Source organism: Corythoichthys intestinalis, chromosome 18 (genome assembly GCF_030265065.1).
Source record: "Corythoichthys intestinalis isolate RoL2023-P3 chromosome 18, ASM3026506v1, whole genome shotgun sequence".
Lineage (NCBI taxonomy): Eukaryota > Metazoa > Chordata > Actinopteri > Syngnathiformes > Syngnathidae > Corythoichthys > Corythoichthys intestinalis.
The window spans coordinates 2,482,765-2,504,033 of record NC_080412.1 but is presented as its reverse complement, the minus strand read 5'-3'; positions in this window follow the sequence as shown (position 1 = coordinate 2,504,033).

Sequence of the window (21,269 nt, the reverse complement as noted above, 5' to 3'; positions counted from 1 at the left end):
TGTGAAGGGACATGTGGCTTCAGTCATTGCAGATAATACTGAATTGAAAAAGATAAGAGATCCTGATCCTCCTCATTGAACCGTGTTTTACGACCCTTTCTTTGATCATCAACTTTTGAGGAGCTGCCTGGTCACAATTGTAATTTGCCTTCTAAATTCCTTCACATAGATAAACGGGGTGCCCACAGATGTTAAATTGCAAGTACCATAAGTTAATTTTCACCAGGAAAAGACATGTACAGAATTAAGTGTAACACCAATGATAGTTATATGAGAACATCAAACATTAACGAGACACCAGGTTTGGGAACTTAAGAGAAGAGAAGAGAAGTGAAGTGAAAAGAATAGATTGCCCTTTATTGTTATCATACAGTTCTACAATGAAATTGTGGACAACCTCCCTTTTACAGTGTAGATCAAGTAAAAACCTCAAAGTGACTTGCAAGTATTAAAGTATAAAATCTAAATAAATGTAAACTGTGTGTGAGGTAGTTCTATGTTAAGGCAGTGCAAATAATTGAAGTGAGTAGCAGCAGTTGACGTTGAAGACATTGAATGTTGCGCGTTAATATAGCACGGAAATAAGTATTGCACATAGAATATGTGTGAATTAACCCTGAATGATATATTGTATAAACATCACCATCGCGAAATGTTAAAAATGTTGTAAAGAATAAGTACATAGATATGTTTGGAACAAACATGGTTTAACACGTAATATTTTGATTGTGGATGTTGTGCGTTTATGTTACTAACAAGGGGTTAGTCTAAAATAGGGAAACAAATTATTACAAGGAGTGTATAAATAATGATCACAAATCAAAAGTTGGGATTAAAAAAAACGTTCTAAAATTCACACGGAAAGCAGATAATTCTACCAACCTGGAGTGAAAGGCAAATGGATGTTTTTTTAGTGCACGAAAAAACATTCTTTGTTCTCCTCTGGAATGCTGAATTATCCTCCATTATAAATTATATGATGTCAATTGGAAAGGTATATTTATATTAACAGTGCTAGTTGAAATCATGATCAGAATTAACAAATTGAATTGAATGCTATAAGAGGTAGTGTTTTAAGTGTTAAAGAATAGCAGAGAAGCCATAGTGGAATAAAAGAAGAAAGTTAAAACATTTTGTGAAGTAAATTGATCCTAAAGAATCAGATTCTTACTAAAATAAAGTACTGTAGCAAGCACACCAAATGTTAAAATGCTTATGTAATCCACAGTTTGTGAGACAGTGGAAGTGTCGAATGTAACCTGATGTCCATTTGATCACAGGAGCTGTCCCTTACAATGTGTGGAAGGAAACCAAGGTGTTATCTATAAACAGTATGGGGGAGCAAAATTGAGTTGAAAGGAAGGTAAACAGTAATAAAAGTTTATGACCACAGTTCATCTGGAAGAAAGCTGGATACTTGTAAAAACTTTATGACAACTGGTATGTCTGTAAGACGTAAGAGTAACATGAAACAATTTAGACTTGAAGGGGTTTTGAATAAGAAAAGATGGGATTCCTTAAAAGAGTATTGTTGTCCCTAAATACTCTCCCATTCAAATGAAAAACTTTGCCTGGGTAAAAAAGTCCGATTTTGACTTATGTGGACAACACACTGTGTTATGGAAAATTCAAATTTGAAATAGAAATGTAAATTGATTACTAAATTTACCCAAAAGATACCTATTGAGATACTGTATTTGACTAAAAACAATCAATTGAATAGATTATAATTGCGTCGTGGAATCGTAATTTTTGGATTACATGTTGATGAATCTTAGACAGTGACCCAAAGAAGGTGAAAAGACATTTTGTCTGCTCTAAAGAAATTCCAAAACAAAGACAAATTTCAATTTTGTAATCTTGAGTGGAACATTACGCGATATATTAATGCCACTGCAAATTTAATTTACTGATTAAAATGGGAGCTGACAAAATTGATCATAAGCAATTATTGGCATTGGGCCAAGTACAATTATACTACGAAAATTGTAATATGAAGAGTCTGAGATTAAGTTTCATATTTGTAATACTCCTTGATAGTACAGATTTACTGAACTGTTCTTGTATGGCGCTGTTACTATGGGGTGTTATAAAGGTTTAATCAAATGTTATATAATTTTATGAAAATTCTATATAATTTTATGAAATTTAGAGGAATAGGTTGTTTTTCTTTTATAACGTTTGTCACAATTTCTAAATTAATAGCATATGATTACAATTTTCTGAGTATAATTCAAAATTTTATTTACTTTTTCCTTTGTACTTTTTATTTATATTTTGATTCATTTTGGGGGGGATTAGATAAACTACTTACTTCCATACTTTTTGCACATTTACGGAATTGAATTTTGTTCATTTTTGGTTTTGTTTTAGTTTATGATTTTGTTAAAGTCGATTTGCAGATGTAGAATTGATCTGTCACTTGTTTATTGCAGTACATTTTAGAAATTAAAACTACGTTACTTATACAGTACATGGAGCACTGACTGATCGATACAGTCCATTTATGTTTATGGTAATACATAATTTTGAATGACATTGTTATCTATTTGTGAGATTCTTGAAATGAATATGAAATTGTTTGTTTTATTGATTGATTACTAACACATCCATTTTATCTTCCAGATGACTGTGTTGGCGAATAGAGACCCAACACTAAAGAAGTCTCAGCTTGAGGGGTTTGAATTTTTGGCATAGTTTTAAATGAATATAGGATTAACTAGTTAACTGCTATCGCTTTTGATGGGGAATGTGTAGAACTAAATTGTTCAGCTCATGCTGCTACATTGATTTTAATTAAATTTTTAGTTTGATATGCAAAGTGGGACAAATAGAAGAGTGTTACTGTGGATTTGATTATCAATATAGATGCACTAGGAAATGTGTGGGTTGATTTAAGATAACAATGGTAAAGATTATTTGTGTGTTAGCAAATGTAGATATTTTTTTTTCAGCCCTGTGTTTTGTTTTGTCAATTCACATGGCTAAACAGGGGGAGTTAGATATATAGTTAATGATAACTTTACTACATACATCTTTTTTTGGTTTGATTTTAATCTGTGCAAGAAAACATTTTGATGGGAATTTTTGGGGTTAAATTCCAAAACCATAATATTTTGATTTTTTTTTTGGGAAGAATTTTTCAATTATGATGAAATAATGTTGTTTGTGTTAATTGCTACATTTTTCAAGCAGTAAAAATGTTCTCAGCAAAACATGCAAATGTGATTTTAAATTTTAATTTTTGAATATTTGCGGCTAGCATAGGCTATTATAGGAAGAGTAGCGACTGAGTATGACACGAGGTGGGAAGAGAGTTCATTCCTTGGATGCAAACAAGACATTCGCCCTTCCCCAGAGGACCAAGCGAGATTCAGACTGGTCAGTATGGACACGCGACGTCTCTATGCTGCTCCCTTGCCCCACAGACATTGCAACAGCCACCAGAGGGACTTGAAAAGCTCCGTCCCAAATGCTGTCTTCCATGCTTTGGAGGAGAATGTGACTGGAACCATGGCAGCAGTAAAGCGAGGACCACAACAACAGCCGCCAACCTGTGCTGCTGTGATGGAAAGCTGGCAGTCACGCCAGTGGAGTTGTCCAGAGACTTGGTCTAGAGGTAACACAGTCAACCGTTTCTCCATGAAGGTGGACGTTCGCGTGCTGGTGGACACAGGGGTCCTCCCAAGTTGAGATCTAGGCCGTTGGAGGACTGCAGCAGCAGTCTGTCTGTGGGAGGCCCCACTGAACTGGGGGGATACAGTTGACTCATCTATGCGGAAGCCAACATCTTCTGCAGCCCGGATGGACTGACCATGTCGTTCGTGGATGGACAAGAACTGCATGAATCGACAACCATACAAGGAGTGGTTGTGACTACAGGCCCTTTTGCGATGAGGGTCCATCGTCGTCATCCTCGTGACATCCCTACCTCGTGCCGCCTCAGAGTTTGTTTGTTTTTAGTTTTATTCCAGTTCAAAGAGTGATATATTTGTGGGATTTTTTAGTTTTAAGATGAAGTACAGTGATATATTAAATTTATATTAATTTGCTAACATCATCTGAATTTAGATACAAAGTAGTTCCAAGGGGTTTCCAATAAAAATGTAGAATGGATTAAGACAGTCAAGGTTAGATATTTTTTAGTCAGGTTTAGATGATAGGTCGTACACATTTGTGGGTTTTGCTGACAACATTAAAGTCACTGATACATGATTTGATTTGCATAAAATTTGGGCGAGGATTTGGTTCACCAATGAATTTTGAATGTGTTTCTACTGTTGTTGTTATATCTTCTGTTGTTTTTGTGTGTATATTTATTTCTCAGATTTATCTTTTTGTTACACAGCTTCACTGTGTAAACAGGGGGGAAATGTTAGGGAAATATTAGGAAGGAAAAGGGAATTACATTTATTTAAGCTAGGGGTTTTATTAAATTGTAACCCATGAAGTTTGATGTTTTATATTGATTTACATGAGTAAGTTGTCCTGCTCTACACTTTTGCCTGGGGATAAAGTTTACAGAACAGATGTTGCTTCAAACAAATGGTGTTCCTTGAACCACTCAACCGCTCAAAGGGGAAAAAACACATGTGACTGAGAAGGACTTGGAAAAGGAGGATGACAACGTGGATGTGCCCCTTCGGGACATGGGTGTCTGAAGAAGACAATATGGATCTTTTCAATCAATATATCCTTTTGTTGTGGTGATTTACGATCAAATATTCATGCACTCATTAATCAGTGTGGAAAATGTGATGATGACCTCAGTGGTCTGAGGTCATGAGAGGGAATGAAGGTAAAGTAATTTCAAAATAAGAGAAAACAGTGTTTTACCATGCATTACTTTAATCAACAGTCAAATGTAATGGCAGAGACATTCCTACAAGTGTCAGGAAATAACAGATGTGTGCGAAGGCGCAATTACAGGACTTGCAGAACAAGCCCACAGTCAACCATAGGAAAAGGGGGGGGGGCAGACGCTCCCTTTTGTTTCAAAAGGCGGGAAAACAACCCGGCTGACCCCCACTGAGAGGGACCCCCCGGAGATAAAGAGAGAAGACCCCGCCATCCTGCAGGGGAATTTAAACCAATCAGAGCAAGCTAAGAATAACTGCAGGTATCACATAGCCAATCAATAGTCGCTAGGAACATGTATTTGCATATTGTGTAATTTGAATCATTCTTGGGCAACACAGGGTGTGTGCTTCTCCTGATAGACACAGGAGAGTACGAGACTGTACTGAGAGGGACCTGTGCCCCGAGTGCTGTATTAGATTTCCGTGTTAGGAATAAATCCACTCGTGTGTGAAAATGCCGGCTTCCTGACGCCTTTCTTTTCAGAACGAATACGCGTAATTGTTGGAAGAGTGTTTGGTGATAAGGTAAAACTTATATAACACTAAAACGGAGTCAGGTAATTATTGCGTAATATTTGAAGGTATGAATTATTCCCAACACTACTAGATTGTGATACAATACACTATTGGGTGAAGTTTGGTTGACTTCTGCGCAGCGGTTTGGGAGTTAACATCAAAATTACATTTCTCGGCCATATCGCATAGATCTCACTGTGAAAAGGCTTAAATGGCTTTTTTGACCTAAGTTTAATGATTGCGCTCAAACCAAATGTCCTAGAACGAAATTTTCAAATGTAACTACTAGAATGTGATACAATACACTATTGGGTGAAGTTTGGTTGACTTCTGCGCAGCGGTTTGGGAGTTAACATCAAAATTACATTTCTCGGCCATATCGCATAGATCTCACTGTGAAAAGGCTTAAATGACTTTTTTTAATTAAGTTTGAAGATTGCTCTCAAATCAAATGTCCTAGAACTAAATTTCCAAATGTAACTACTAGATTGTGATAAAATACACTATTGGGTGAAGTTTGGTTGACTTCTGCGCAGCGGTTTGGGAGTTAACATCAAAATTACATTTCTCGGCCATATCGCATAGATCTCACTGTGAAAAGGCTTAAATGGTTTTTTTGACCTAAGTTTAATGATTGCGCTCAAACCAAATGTCCTAGAACGAAATTTTCAAATGTAACTACTAGAATGTGATACAATACACTATTGGGTGAAGTTTGGTTGACTTCTGCGCAGCGGTTTGGGAGTTAACATCAAAATTACATTTCTCGGCCATATCGCATAGATCTCACTGTGAAAAGGCTTAAATGGCTTTTTTGACCTAAGTTTGAGGATTGCGCTCAAATCAAATGTCCTAGAACCAAATGTTCACATGTAACTACTAGATTGTGATACAATACACTAATGGGTGAAGTTTGGTTGACTTCTGCGCAGCGGTTTGGGAGTTAACATCAAAATTACATTTCTCGGCCATATCGCATAGATCTCACTGTGAAAAGGCTTAAATGACTTTTTTAATTAAGTTTGATGATTGCGCTCAAACAAAATTTCCTAGAACAAAATTTTCAAATGTAACTACTAGATTGTGATACAATACACTATTGGGTGAAGTTTGGTTGACTTCTGCGCAGCGGTTTGGGAGTTAACATCAAAATTACATTTCTCGGCCATATCGCATAGATCTCACTGTGAAAAGGCTTAAATGGCTTTTTTGACCTAAGTTTAATGATTGCGCTCAAACCAAATGTCCTAGAACGAAATTTTCAAATGTAACTACTAGAATGTGATACAATACACTATTGGGTGAAGTTTGGTTGACTTCTGCGCAGCGGTTTGGGAGTTAACATCAAAATTACATTTCTCGGCCATATCGCATAGATCTCACTGTAAAAAGGCTTAAATGACTTTTTTTAATTAAGTTTGAAGATTGCTCTCAAATCAAATGTCCTAGAACTAAATTTCCAAATGTAACTACTAGATTGTGATAAAATACACTATTGGGTGAAGTTTGGTTGACTTCTGCGCAGCGGTTTGGGAGTTAACATCAAAATTACATTTCTCGGCCATATCGCATAGATCTCACTGTGAAAAGGCTTAAATGGCTTTTTTGACCTAAGTTTGAGGATTGCGCTCAAATCAAATGTCCTATAACCAAATTTCCACATGTAACTACTAGATTGTGATACAATACACTAATGGGTGAAGTTTGGTTGACTTCTGCGCAGCGGTTTGGGAGTTAACATCAAAATTACATTTCTCGGCCATATCGCATAGATCTCACTGTGAAAAGGCTTAAATGACTTTTTTAATTAAGTTTGATGATTGCGTTCAAACAAAATGTCCTAGAACAAAATTTTAAATTGTAACTACTAGATTGTGATACAATACACTATTGGGTGAAGTTTGGTTGACTTCTGCGCAGCGGTTTGGGAGTTAACATCAAAATTACATTTCTCGGCCATATCGCATAGATCTCACTGTGAAAAGGCTTAAATGGCTTTTTTGACCTAAGTTTGAGGATTGCGCTCAAATCAAATGTCCTAGAACCAAATTTCCACATGTAACTACTAGATTGTGATACAATACACTAATGGGTGAAGTTTGGTTTACTTCTGCGCAGCGGTTTGGGAGTTAACATCAAAATTACATTTCTCGGCCATATCGCATAGATCTCACTGTGAAAAGGCTTAAATGGCTTTTTTGACCTAAGTTTAATGATTGCGCTCAAACCAAATGTCCTAGAACGAAATTTTCAAATGTAACTACTAGAATGTGATACAATACACTATTGGGTGAAGTTTGGTTGACTTCTGCGCAGCGGTTTGGGAGTTAACATCAAAATTACATTTCTCGGCCATATCGCATAGATCTCACTGTAAAAAGGCTTAAATGACTTTTTTTAATTAAGTTTGAAGATTGCTCTCAAATCAAATGTCCTAGAACTAAATTTCCAAATGTAACTACTAGATTGTGATAAAATACACTATTGGGTGAAGTTTGGTTGACTTCTGCGCAGCGGTTTGGGAGTTAACATCAAAATTACATTTCTCGGCCATATCGCATAGATCTCACTGTGAAAAGGCTTAAATGGCTTTTTTGACCTAAGTTTGAGGATTGCGCTCAAATCAAATGTCCTATAACCAAATTTCCACATGTAACTACTAGATTGTGATACAATACACTAATGGGTGAAGTTTGGTTGACTTCTGCGCAGCGGTTTGGGAGTTAACATCAAAATTACATTTCTCGGCCATATCGCATAGATCTCACTGTGAAAAGGCTTAAATGACTTTTTTAATTAAGTTTGATGATTGCGTTCAAACAAAATGTCCTAGAACAAAATTTTAAATTGTAACTACTAGATTGTGATACAATACACTATTGGGTGAAGTTTGGTTGACTTCTGCGCAGCGGTTTGGGAGTTAACATCAAAATTACATTTCTCGGCCATATCGCATAGATCTCACTGTGAAAAGGCTTAAATGGCTTTTTTGACCTAAGTTTGAGGATTGCGCTCAAATCAAATGTCCTAGAACCAAATTTCCACATGTAACTACTAGATTGTGATACAATACACTAATGGGTGAAGTTTGGTTTACTTCTGCGCAGCGGTTTGGGAGTTAACATCAAAATTACATTTCTCGGCCATATCGCATAGATCTCACTGTGAAAAGGCTTAAATGGCTTTTTTGACCTAAGTTTAATGATTGCGCTCAAACCAAATGTCCTAGAACGAAATTTTCAAATGTAACTACTAGAATGTGATACAATACACTATTGGGTGAAGTTTGGTTGACTTCTGCGCAGCGGTTTGGGAGTTAACATCAAAATTACATTTCTCGGCCATATCGCATAGATCTCACTGTGAAAAGGCTTAAATGGCTTTTTTGACCTAAGTTTGAGGATTGCGCTCAAACAAAATGTCCTAGAACAAAATTTTCAAATGTAACTACTAGATTGTGATACAATACACTATTGGGTGAAGTTTGGTTGACTTCTGCGCAGCGGTTTGGGAGTTAACATCAAAATTACATTTCTCGGCCATATCGCATAGGTCTCACTGTGAAAAGGCTTAAATGACTTTTTAAATTAAGTTTGATGATTGCGTTCAAACAAAATGTCCTAGAACAAAATTTTCAAATGTAACTACTAGATTGTGATACAATACACTATTGGGTGAAGTTTGGTTGACTTCTGCGCAGCGGTTTGGGAGTTAACATCAAAATTACATTTCTCGGCCATATCGCATTGATATCACTGTGAAAAGGCTTAAATGACTTTTTTAATTAAGTTTAATGATTGCGCTCAAACCAAATGTCCTAGAACGAAATTTTCAAATGTAACTACTAGAATGTGATACAATACACTATTGGGTGAAGTTTAGTTGACTTCTGCGCAGCGGTTTGGGAGTTAACATCAAAATTACATTTCTCGGCCATATCGCATAGATCTCACTGTGAAAAGGCTTAAATGGCTTTTTTGACCTAAGTTTGAGGATTGCGCTCAAATCAAACGTCCTAGAACCAAATTTCCACATATAACTACTAGATTGTGATACAATACACTAATGGGTGAAGTTTGGTTTACTTCTGCGCAGCGGTTTGGGAGTTAACATCAAAATTACATTTCTCGGCCATATCGCATAGATCTCACTGTGAAAAGGCTTAAATGGCTTTTTTGACCTAAGTTTGAGGATTGCGCTCAAATCAAATGTCCTAGAACCAAATTTCCACATGTAACTACTAGATTGTGATACAATACACTAATGGGTGAAGTTTGGTTGACTTCTGCGCAGCGGTTTGGGAGTTAACATCAAAATTACATTTCTCGGCCATATCGCATAGATCTCACTGTGAAAAGGCTTAAATGGCTTTTTTACCTAAGTTTAATAATTGCGCTCAAACCAAATGTCCTAGAACGAAATTTTCAAATGTAACTACTAGAATGTGATACAATACACTATTGGGTGAAGTTTGGTTGACTTCTGCGCAGCGGTTTGGGAGTTAACATCAAAATTACATTTCTCGGCCATATCGCATAGATCTCACTGTGAAAAGGCTTAAATGGCTTTTTTGACCTAAGTTTGAGGATTGCGCTCAAATCAAATGTCCTAGAACCAAATTTTCACATGTAACTACTAGATTGTGATACAATACACTAATGGGTGAAGTTTGGTTGACTTCTGCGCAACGGTTTGGGAGTTAACATCAAAATTACATTTCTCGGCCATATCGCATAGATCTCACTGTGAAAAGGCTTAAATGACTTTTTTTAATTAAGTTTGATGATTGCGCTCAAACAAAATTTCCTAGAACAAAATTTTCAAATGTAACTACTAGATTGTGATACAATACACTATTGGGTGAAGTTTGGTTGACTTCTGCGCAGCGGTTTGGGAGTTAACATCAAAATTACATTTCTCGGCCATATCGCATAGATCTCACTGTGAAAAGGCTTAAATGGCTTTTTTGACCTAAGTTTAATGATTGCGCTCAAACCAAATGTCCTAGAACGAAATTTTCAAATGTAACTACTAGAATGTGATACAATACACTATTGGGTGAAGTTTGGTTGACTTCTGCGCAGCGGTTTGGGAGTTAACATCAAAATTACATTTCTCGGCCATATCGCATAGATCTCACTGTGAAAAGGCTTAAATGACTTTTTTTAATTAAGTTTGAAGATTGCGCTCAAATCAAATGTCCTAGAACCAAATTTCCACATGTAACTACTAGATTGTGATACAATACACTAATGGGTGAAGTTTGGTTTACTTCTGCGCAGCGCTTTGGGAGTTAACATCAAAATTACATTTCTCGGCCATATCGCATAGATCTCACTGTGAAAAGGCTTTAATGGCTTTTTTGACCTAAGTTTAATAATTGCGCTCAAACCAAATGTCCTAGAACGAAATTTTAAAATGTAACTACTAGAATGTGATACAATACACTATTGGGTGAAGTTTGGTTGACTTCTGCGCAGCGGTTTGGGAGTTAACATCAAAATTACATTTCTCGGCCATATCGCATAGATCTCACTGTGAAAAGGCTTAAATGACTTTTTTAATTAAGTTTGATGATTGCGTTCAAACAAAATGTCCTAGAACAAAATTTTCAAATGTAACTACTAGATTGTGATACAATACACTATTGGGTGAAGTTTGGTTGACTTCTGCGCAGCGGTTTGGGAGTTAACATCAAAATTACATTTCTCGGCCATATCGCATAGATCTCACTGTGAAAAGGCTTAAATGACTTTTTAAATTAAGTTTGATGATTGCGTTCAAACAAAATGTCCTAGAACAAAATTTTCAAATGTAACTACTAGATTGTGATACAATACACTATTGGGTGAAGTTTGGTTGACTTCTGCGCAGCGGTTTGGGAGTTAACATCAAAATTACATTTATCGGCCATATCGCATAGATCTCACTGTGAAAAGGCTTAAATGGCTTTTTTGACCTAAGTTTGAGGATTGCGCTCAAATCAAATGTCCTAGAACCAAATTTCCACATGTAACTACTAGATTGTGATACAATACACTAATGGGTGAAGTTTGGTTTACTTCTGCGCAGCGGTTTGGGAGTTAACATCAAAATTACATTTCTCGGCCATATCGCATAGATCTCACTGTGAAAAGGCTTAAATGGCTTTTTTGACCTAAGTTTAATAATTGCGCTCAAACAAAATTTCCTAGAACAAAATTTTCAAATGTAACTACTAGATTGTGATACAATACACTATTGGGTGAAGTTTGGTTGACTTCTGCGCAGCGGTTTGGGAGTTAACATCAAAATTACATTTCTCGGCCATATCGCATAGATCTCACTGTGAAAAGGCTTAAATGGCTTTTTTGACCTAAGTTTAATGATTGCGCTCAAACCAAATGTCCTAGAACGAAATTTTCAAATGTAACTACTAGAATGAGATACAATACACTATTGGGTGAAGTTTGGTTGACTTCTGCGCAGCGGTTTGGGAGTTAACATCAAAATTACATTTCTCGGCCATATCGCATAGATCTCACTGTGAAAAGGCTTAAATGGCTTTTTTGACCTAAGTTTGAGGATTGCGCTCAAATCAAACGTCCTAGAACCAAATTTCCACATATAACTACTAGATTGTGATACAATACACTAATGGGTGAAGTTTGGTTTACTTCTGCGCAGCGGTTTGGGAGTTAACATCAAAATTACATTTCTCGGCCATATCGCATAGATCTCACTGTGAAAAGGCTTAAATGGCTTTTTTGACCTAAGTTTGAGGATTGCGCTCAAATCAAATGTCCTAGAACCAAATTTCCACATGTAACTACTAGATTGTGATACAATACACTAATGGGTGAAGTTTGGTTGACTTCTGCGCAGCGGTTTGGGAGTTAACATCAAAATTACATTTCTCGGCCATATCGCATAGATCTCACTGTGAAAAGGCTTAAATGGCTTTTTTACCTAAGTTTAATAATTGCGCTCAAACCAAATGTCCTAGAACGAAATTTTCAAATGTAACTACTAGAATGTGATACAATACACTATTGGGTGAAGTTTGGTTGACTTCTGCGCAGCGGTTTGGGAGTTAACATCAAAATTACATTTCTCGGCCATATCGCATAGATCTCACTGTGAAAAGGCTTAAATGGCTTTTTTGACCTAAGTTTGAGGATTGCGCTCAAATCAAATGTCCTAGAACCAAATTTTCACATGTAACTACTAGATTGTGATACAATACACTAATGGGTGAAGTTTGGTTGACTTCTGCGCAGCGGTTTGGGAGTTAACATCAAAATTACATTTCTCGGCCATATCGCATAGATCTCACTGTGAAAAGGCTTAAATGACTTTTTTTAATTAAGTTTGATGATTGCGCTCAAACAAAATTTCCTAGAACAAAATTTTCAAATGTAACTACTAGATTGTGATACAATACACTATTGGGTGAAGTTTGGTTGACTTCTGCGCAGCGGTTTGGGAGTTAACATCAAAATTACATTTCTCGGCCATATCGCATAGATCTCACTGTGAAAAGGCTTAAATGGCTTTTTTGACCTAAGTTTAATGATTGCGCTCAAACCAAATGTCCTAGAACGAAATTTTCAAATGTAACTACTAGAATGTGATACAATACACTATTGGGTGAAGTTTGGTTGACTTCTGCGCAGCGGTTTGGGAGTTAACATCAAAATTACATTTCTCGGCCATATCGCATAGATCTCACTGTGAAAAGGCTTAAATGACTTTTTTTAATTAAGTTTGAAGATTGCGCTCAAATCAAATGTCCTAGAACCAAATTTCCACATGTAACTACTAGATTGTGATACAATACACTAATGGGTGAAGTTTGGTTTACTTCTGCGCAGCGGTTTGGGAGTTAACATCAAAATTACATTTCTCGGCCATATCGCATAGATCTCACTGTGAAAAGGCTTAAATGGCTTTTTTGACCTAAGTTTAATAATTGCGCTCAAACCAAATGTCCTAGAACGAAATTTTAAAATGTAACTACTAGAATGTGATACAATACACTATTGGGTGAAGTTTGGTTGACTTCCGCGCAGCGGTTTGGGAGTTAACATCAAAATTACATTTCTCGGCCATATCGCATAGATCTCACTGTGAAAAGGCTTAAATGGCTTTTTTGACCTAAGTTTGAGGATTGCGCTCAAATCAAATGTCCTAGAACAAAATTTTCAAATGTAACTACTAGATTGTGATACAATACACTATTGGGTGAAGTTTGGTTGACTTCTGCGCAGCGGTTTGGGAGTTAACATCAAAATTACATTTCTCGGCCATATCGCATAGATCTCACTGTGAAAAGGCTTAAATGACTTTTTAAATTAAGTTTGATGATTGCGTTCAAACAAAATGTCCTAGAACAAAATTTTCAAATGTAACTACTAGATTGTGATACAATACACTATTGGGTGAAGTTTGGTTGACTTCTGCGCAGCGGTTTGGGAGTTAACATCAAAATTACATTTCTCGGCCATATCGCATAGATCTCACTGTGAAAAGGCTTAAATGGCTTTTTTGACCTAAGTTTGAGGATTGCGCTCAAATCAAATGTCCTAGAACCAAATTTCCACATGTAACTACTAGATTGTGATACAATACACTAATGGGTGAAGTTTGGTTTACTTCTGCGCAGCGGTTTGGGAGTTAACATCAAAATTACATTTCTCGGCCATATCGCATAGATCTCACTGTGAAAAGGCTTAAATGGCTTTTTTGACCTAAGTTTAATAATTGCGCTCAAACCAAATGTCCTAGAACGAAATTTTAAAATGTAACTACTAGAATGTGATACAATACACTATTGGGTGAAGTTTGGTTGACTTCCGCGCAGCGGTTTGGGAGTTAACATCAAAATTACATTTCTCGGCCATATCGCATAGATCTCACTGTGAAAAGGCTTAAATGGCTTTTTTGACCTAAGTTTGAGGATTGCGCTCAAATCAAATGTCCTAGAACCAAATTTCCACATGTAACTACTAGATTGTGATACAATACACTAATGGGTGAAGTTTGGTTGACTTCTGCGCAGCGGTTTGGGAGTTAACATCAAAATTACATTTCTCGGCCATATCGCATAGATCTCACTGTGAAAAGGCTTAAATGGCTTTTTTGACCTAAGTTTGAGGATTGCGCTCAAATCAAATGTCCTAGAACCAAATTTCCACATGTAACTACTAGATTGTGATACAATACACTAATGGGTGAAGTTTGGTTGACTTCTGCGCAGCGGTTTGGGAGTTAACATCAAAATTACATTTCTCGGCCATATCGCATAGATCTCACTGTGAAAAGGCTTAAATGGCTTTTTTACCTAAGTTTAATAATTGCGCTCAAACCAAATGTCCTAGAACGAAATTTTCAAATGTAACTACTAGAATGTGATACAATACACTATTGGGTGAAGTTTGGTTGACTTCTGCGCAGCGGTTTGGGAGTTAACATCAAAATTACATTTCTCGGCCATATCGCATAGATCTCACTGTGAAAAGGCTTAAATGGCTTTTTTGACCTAAGTTTGAGGATTGCGCTCAAATCAAATGTCCTAGAACCAAATTTTCACATGTAACTACTAGATTGTGATACAATACACTAATGGGTGAAGTTTGGTTGACTTCTGCGCAGCGGTTTGGGAGTTAACATCAAAATTACATTTCTCGGCCATATCGCATAGATCTCACTGTGAAAAGGCTTAAATGACTTTTTTTAATTAAGTTTGATGATTGCGCTCAAACAAAATTTCCTAGAACAAAATTTTCAAATGTAACTACTAGATTGTGATACAATACACTATTGGGTGAAGTTTGGTTGACTTCTGCGCAGCGGTTTGGGAGTTAACATCAAAATTACATTTCTCGGCCATATCGCATAGATCTCACTGTGAAAAGGCTTAAATGGCTTTTTTGACCTAAGTTTAATGATTGCGCTCAAACCAAATGTCCTAGAACGAAATTTTCAAATGTAACTACTAGAATGTGATACAATACACTATTGGGTGAAGTTTGGTTGACTTCTGCGCAGCGGTTTGGGAGTTAACATCAAAATTACATTTCTCGGCCATATCGCATAGATCTCACTGTGAAAAGGCTTAAATGACTTTTTTTAATTAAGTTTGAAGATTGCGCTCAAATCAAATGTCCTAGAACCAAATTTCCACATGTAACTACTAGATTGTGATACAATACACTAATGGGTGAAGTTTGGTTTACTTCTGCGCAGCGGTTTGGGAGTTAACATCAAAATTACATTTCTCGGCCATATCGCATAGATCTCACTGTGAAAAGGCTTTAATGGCTTTTTTGACCTAAGTTTAATAATTGCGCTCAAACCAAATGTCCTAGAACGAAATTTTAAAATGTAACTACTAGAATGTGATACAATACACTATTGGGTGAAGTTTGGTTGACTTCTGCGCAGCGGTTTGGGAGTTAACATCAAAATTACATTTCTCGGCCATATCGCATAGATCTCACTGTGAAAAGGCTTAAATGACTTTTTTAATTAAGTTTGATGATTGCGTTCAAACAAAATGTCCTAGAACAAAATTTTCAAATGTAACTACTAGATTGTGATACAATACACTATTGGGTGAAGTTTGGTTGACTTCTGCGCAGCGGTTTGGGAGTTAACATCAAAATTACATTTCTCGGCCATATCGCATAGATCTCACTGTGAAAAGGCTTAAATGACTTTTTAAATTAAGTTTGATGATTGCGTTCAAACAAAATGTCCTAGAACAAAATTTTCAAATGTAACTACTAGATTGTGATACAATACACTATTGGGTGAAGTTTGGTTGACTTCTGCGCAGCGGTTTGGGAGTTAACATCAAAATTACATTTATCGGCCATATCGCATAGATCTCACTGTGAAAAGGCTTAAATGGCTTTTTTGACCTAAGTTTGAGGATTGCGCTCAAATCAAATGTCCTAGAACCAAATTTCCACATGTAACTACTAGATTGTGATACAATACACTAATGGGTGAAGTTTGGTTTACTTCTGCGCAGCGGTTTGGGAGTTAACATCAAAATTACATTTCTCGGCCATATCGCATAGATCTCACTGTGAAAAGGCTTAAATGGCTTTTTTGACCTAAGTTTAATAATTGCGCTCAAACCAAATGTCCTAGAACGAAATTTTAAAATGTAACTACTAGAATGTGATACAATACACTATTGGGTGAAGTTTGGTTGACTTCCGCGCAGCGGTTTGGGAGTTAACATCAAAATTACATTTCTCGGCCATATCGCATAGATCTCACTGTGAAAAGGCTTAAATGGCTTTTTTGACCTAAGTTTGAGGATTGCGCTCAAATCAAATGTCCTAGAACAAAATTTTCAAATGTAACTACTAGATTGTGATACAATACACTATTGGGTGAAGTTTGGTTGACTTCTGCGCAGCGGTTTGGGAGTTAACATCAAAATTACATTTCTCGGCCATATCGCATAGATCTCACTGTGAAAAGGCTTAAATGACTTTTTAAATTAAGTTTGATGATTGCGTTCAAACAAAATGTCCTAGAACAAAATTTTCAAATGTAACTACTAGATTGTGATACAATACACTATTGGGTGAAGTTTGGTTGACTTCTGCGCAGCGGTTTGGGAGTTAACATCAAAATTACATTTATCGGCCATATCGCATAGATCTCACTGTGAAAAGGCTTAAATGGCTTTTTTGACCTAAGTTTGAGGATTGCGCTCAAATCAAATGTCCTAGAACCAAATTTCCACATGTAACTACTAGATTGTGATACAATACACTAATGGGTGAAGTTTGGTTTACTTCTGCGCAGCGGTTTGGGAGTTAACATCAAAATTACATTTCTCGGCCATATCGCATAGATCTCACTGTGAAAAGGCTTAAATGGCTTTTTTGACCTAAGTTTAATAATTGCGCTCAAACCAAATGTCCTAGAACGAAATTTTAAAATGTAACTACTAGAATGTGATACAATACACTATTGGGTGAAGTTTGGTTGACTTCCGCGCAGCGGTTTGGGAGTTAACATCAAAATTACATTTCTCGGCCATATCGCATAGATCTCACTGTGAAAAGGCTTAAATGGCTTTTTTGACCTAAGTTTGAGGATTGCGCTCAAATCAAATGTCCTAGAACCAAATTTCCACATGTAACTACTAGATTGTGATACAATACACTAATGGGTGAAGTTTGGTTGACTTCTGCGCAGCGGTTTGGGAGTTAACATCAAAATTACATTTCTCGGCCATATCGCATAGATCTCACTGTGAAAAGGCTTAAATGACTTTTTTAATTAAGTTTGATGATTGCGCTCAAACAAAATTTCCTAGAACAAAATTTTCAAATGTAACTACTAGATTGTGATACAATACACTATTGGGTGAAGTTTGGTTGACTTCTGCGCAGCGGTTTGGGAGTTAACATCAAAATTACATTTCTCGGCCATATCGCATAGATCTCACTGTGAAAAGGCTTAAATGACTTTTTTAATTAAGTTTGATGATTGCGTTCAAACAAAATGTCCTAGAACAAAATTTTCAAATGTAACTACTAGAATGTGATACAATACACTATTGGGTGAAGTTTAGTTGACTTCTGCGCAGCGGTTTGGGAGTTAACATCAAAATTACATTTCTCGGCCATATCGCATAGATCTCACTGTGAAAAGGCTTAAATGGCTTTTTTGACCTAAGTTTGAGGATTGCGCTCAAATCAAATGTCCTAGAACCAAATTTCCACATGTAACTACTAGATTGTGATACAATACACTAATGGGTGAAGTTTGGTTTACTTCTGCGCAGCGGTTTGGGAGTTAACATCAAAATTACATTTCTCGGCCATATCGCATAGATCTCACTGTGAAAAGGCTTAATGGCTTTTTTGACCTAAGTTTAATAATTGCGCTCAAACCAAATGTCCTAGAACGAAATTTTCAAATGTAACTACTAGAATGTGATACAATACACTATTGGTTGAAGTTTGGTTGACTTCTGCGCAGCGGTTTGGGAGTTAACATCAAAATTACATTTCTCGGCCATATCGCATAGATCTCACTGTGAAAAGGCTTAAATGGCTTTTTTGACCTAAGTTTAATGATTGCGCTCAAACCAAATGTCCTAGAACGAAATTTTCAAATGTAACTACTAGAATGTGATACAATACACTATTGGTTGAAGTTTGGTTGACTTCTGCGCAGCGGTTTGGGAGTTAACATCAAAATTACATTTCTCGGCCATATCGCATAGATCTCACTGTGAAAAGGCTTAAATGACTTTTTTTAATTAAGTTTGAAGATTGCGCTCAAATCAAATGTCCTAGAACCAAATTTCCACATGTAACTACTAGATTGTGATACAATACACTAATGGGTGAAGTTTGGTTTACTTCTGCGCAGCGGTTTGGGAGTTAACATCAAAATTACATTTCTCGGCCATATCGCATAGATCTCACTGTGAAAAGGCTTTAATGGCTTTTTTGACCTAAGTTTAATAATTGCGCTCAAACCAAATGTCCTAGAACGAAATTTTAAAATGTAACTACTAGAATGTGATACAATACACTATTGGGTGAAGTTTGGTTGACTTCTGCGCAGCGGTTTGGGAGTTAACATCAAAATTACATTTCTCGGCCATATCGCATAGATCTCACTGTGAAAAGGCTTAAATGACTTTTTTAATTAAGTTTGATGATTGCGTTCAAACAAAATGTCCTAGAACAAAATTTTCAAATGTAACTACTAGATTGTGATACAATACACTATTGGGTGAAGTTTGGTTGACTTCTGCGCAGCGGTTTGGGAGTTAACATCAAAATTACATTTCTCGGCCATATCGCATAGATCTCACTGTGAAAAGGCTTAAATGACTTTTTAAATTAAGTTTGATGATTGCGTTCAAACAAAATGTCCTAGAACAAAATTTTCAAATGTAACTACTAGATTGTGATACAATACACTATTGGGTGAAGTTTGGTTGACTTCTGCGCAGCGGTTTGGGAGTTAACATCAAAATTACATTTATCGGCCATATCGCATAGATCTCACTGTGAAAAGGCTTAAATGGCTTTTTTGACCTAAGTTTGAGGATTGCGCTCAAATCAAATGTCCTAGAACCAAATTTCCACATGTAACTACTAGATTGTGATACAATACACTAATGGGTGAAGTTTGGTTTACTTCTGCGCAGCGGTTTGGGAGTTAACATCAAAATTACATTTCTCGGCCATATCGCATAGATCTCACTGTGAAAAGGCTTAAATGGCTTTTTTGACCTAAGTTTAATAATTGCGCTCAAACCAAATGTCCTAGAACGAAATTTTAAAATGTAACTACTAGAATGTGATACAATACACTATTGGGTGAAGTTTGGTTGACTTCCGCGCAGCGGTTTGGGAGTTAACATCAAAATTACATTTCTCGGCCATATCGCATAGATCTCACTGTGAAAAGGCTTAAATGGCTTTTTTGACCTAAGTTTGAGGATTGCGCTCAAATCAAATGTCCTAGAACAAAATTTTCAAATGTAACTACTAGATTGTGATACAATACACTATTGGGTGAAGTTTGGTTGACTTCTGCGCAGCGGTTTGGGAGTTAACATCAAAATTACATTTCTCGGCCATATCGCATAGATCTCACTGTGAAAAGGCTTAAATGACTTTTTAAATTAAGTTTGATGATTGCGTTCAAACAAAATGTCCTAGAACAAAATTTTCAAATGTAACTACTAGATTGTGATACAATACACTATTGGGTGAAGTTTGGTTGACTTCTGCGCAGCGGTTTGGGAGTTAACATCAAAATTACATTTCTGGGCCATATCGCATAGATCTCACTGTGAAAAGGCTTAAATGGCTTTTTTGACCTAAGTTTAATGATTGCGCTCAAACCAAATGTCCTAGAACGAAATTTTCAAATGTAACTACTAGAATGTGATACAATACACTATTGGGTGAAGTTTGGTTGACTTCTGCGCAGCGGTTTGGGAGTTAACATCAAAATTACATTTCTCGGCCATATCGCATAGATCTCACTGTGAAAAGGCTTAAATGGCTTTTTTGACCTAAGTTTGAGGATTGCGCTCAAATCAAACGTCCTAGAACCAAATTTCCACATATAACTACTAGATTGTGATACAATACACTAATGGGTGAAGTTTGGTTTACTTCTGCGCAGCGGTTTGGGAGTTAACATCAAAATTACATTTCTCGGCCATATCGCATAGATCTCACTGTGAAAAGGCTTAAATGGCTTTTTTGACCTAAGTTTGAGGATTGCGCTCAAATCAAATGTCCTAGAACCAAATTTCCACATGTAACTACTAGATTGTGATACAATACACTAATGGGTGAAGTTTGGTTGACTTCTGCGCAGCGGTTTGGGAGTTAACATCAAAATTACATTTCTCGGCCATATCGCATAGATCTCACTGTGAAAAGGCTTAAATGGCTTTTTTACCTAAGTTTAATAATTGCGCTCAAACCAAATGTCCTAGAACGAAATTTTCAAATGTAACTACTAGAATGTGATACAATACACTATTGGGTGAAGTTTGGTTGACTTCTGCGCAGCGGTTTGGGAGTTAACATCAAAATTACATTTCTCGGCCATATCGCATAGATCTCACTGTGAAAAGGCTTAAATGGCTTTTTTGACCTAAGTTTGAGGATTGCGCTCAAATCAAATGTCCTAGAACCAAATTTTCACATGTAACTACTAGATTGTGATACAATACACTAATGGGTGAAGTTTGGTTGACTTCTGCGCAGCGGTTTGGGAGTTAACATCAAAATTACATTTCTCGGCCATATCGCATAGATCTCACTGTGAAAAGGCTTAAATGACTTATTTTAATTAAGTTTGATGATTGCGCTCAAACAAAATTTCCTAGAACAAAATTTT